The sequence below is a fragment of the Notothenia coriiceps genome, unplaced genomic scaffold, assembly GCF_000735185.1.
Source record: "Notothenia coriiceps isolate Sejong01 unplaced genomic scaffold, NC01 NC01_scaffold00012848, whole genome shotgun sequence".
Taxonomy (NCBI): domain Eukaryota; kingdom Metazoa; phylum Chordata; class Actinopteri; order Perciformes; family Nototheniidae; genus Notothenia; species Notothenia coriiceps.
This window is the reverse complement of record NW_011345549.1, coordinates 175-2276: the sequence shown is the minus strand read 5'-3', so window position 1 is coordinate 2276 and position 2102 is coordinate 175. Positions and strand designations below refer to the sequence as shown.

Below are 2102 nucleotides of genomic sequence, written 5' to 3'. Positions count from 1 at the left end.
ACACACACACACACACACACACACACACACACACACACACACACACACACACACACACACACACACGTGAACAGTGAGTCATGTCTGAAATATGAGGTGTCGTCCTGTGGATAGCCCATGGGAGATGGACCCTACCCACAATGCTTAGTGCATGATGGGAACAGCCTGTAGTGAGTGGTGTGTGTGTGGTTTTTAACATTCATGTGCACTGTGAACTTGAATGTGTGTGTAGGCGTGGAAGCGGCGTTGGTTCGTGCTGCGCAGCGGCAGGCTGAGTGGAGAACCCGATGTCCTGCAGTACTACAAGAACCAGCAGAGCCGCCGGCCAATCAGAGCCATCAACCTGCATCTGTGTGAACAGGTACACACACACACATACACACGCGCGCGCACACTCACACACATACCATGTATACATTACTTCAGGGGACATTACATTGACTTACATGCACTTCCTGGAGACTTCCTAACCTTAACAATAACCAACACATGCCTAACCCTAACCCTAACCAAGTCTTCCCCCTAAAAGTAATGATTCCACTCCCTCATGGGGACCTCCATGTTGTCCCCATAAGGGAGGTGAGTCCCCACACGTGACTGTGTAAACAGATGTAGGTCCCCACAAGGTAATGCTAGGCCACACACACACACACACACACACACACACACACACAGTTGGAAATCAGTGGAGAACCCGCTATGTGGCTTAATGGGGAAAACTGGAGTATATTATTTTTTTTTCAAATCATTATTTTTATCTTAAATGTTTCAAAATGACGTTCTTATTAATATAATCCAACAAGAACAAACACCATTTTCTTTTATTCGTATTTCTTTTATTCTTTTAACATCCAACACGATGTTTGTTTTGTGCTCGAGGCACAGGTGAGACTAATCTGGGTGATTAATGGAGGGAGAATACGATCCGATACGATGATACTTTAATGATCGGATCAAGTCTGAAATGTGACTTGCATCACAGCGGCTCCATGTGTAACATCAACAGACAAACATCAAGACACAAAACATGAAAAACAAACAACAAACATGTAACACAACATCAGGATCAGTGAGAGAAAAGCTGCTCAAAGAGCCTTCATCGTGCATTTGATCTGTAGCTCTGTGTTTACTGTGAGGACTGACTGGATGACATGAACAGCTGAGCGTTCCTGCAGGTCGACGCCGGGCTGACGTTCACCAAGAAGGAGCTGCAGAGCAGCTTCGTGTTCGACCTGCGGACGGAGGAGAGGGTCTGGTACCTGGTGTCCGAGTCCGAGGAGGACATGAACCGCTGGGTGTCCTGCATCTGTCTGCTGTGTGGGTTCAACCCCACTGAAGAGGGTACACACACACATTTAAACACCGTGTTGACCCCAATATAACACGACCACTCTTTCTCTGCTTTTGTTTGTCTCTTTACGCATTTTCTTCGTTTTTGTGTTATTCTCTGTCAAAAAGATTTTAGAAAAGCACTATATAAGTGTTCTGTATTATTATTATTATTATTTATCTATTTTTATTATTATTATTATTATTATAAGACGACCCCTCTTTCTTAAAACACATTTTTGGAAAAATACCTTTTTGAAGTGGTTCCTATAGGAAGAAAGAAAGAAGCTAGGTAGGAAAGCAAGGATGCGTCAAAGGAAAGCTGGTTCGTAGGAAGGAAGCAAGGTAGGAAATGTGGTCTGTAGAAAGAAGGAAGGGAGCAAGGAAAGCAAGGATGCATCAAAGGAAAGCTGGTTCATAGAAAGAAGGAAGGAAGCAAGGTAGGAAAGCAAGGATGCATCAAAGGAAAGCTGGTTCGTAGGAAGGAAGCAAGGTAGGAAATGTGGTCTGTAGAAAGAAGGAAGGAAGCAAGGTAGGAAATGTGATCTGTAGAAAGAAGGAAGGGAGCAAGGAAAGCAAGGATGCATCAAAGGAAAGCTGGTTTATAGGAAGAAAGAAGGAAGCAAGGTAGGAAAGCAAGGATGCATCAAAGGAAAGCTGGTTCGTAGGAAGGAAGCAAGGTAGGAAATGTGGTCTGTAGAAAGAAGGAAGGAAGCAAGGTTGGAAATGTGATCTGTAGGAAGAAGGAAGGAAGCAAGGTTGGAAAGCAACGA

General features: G+C 44.1%; 1 pseudogene; it reads left to right on the top strand.

Moving 5' to 3' along the window:
* The first annotated feature begins 232 nt into the window (after positions 1-232).
* LOC104947614 (GRB2-associated-binding protein 2 pseudogene) lies at positions 233-1441 on the top strand (annotated as a pseudogene).
* The last annotated feature ends 661 nt before the right edge of the window (positions 1442-2102 follow it).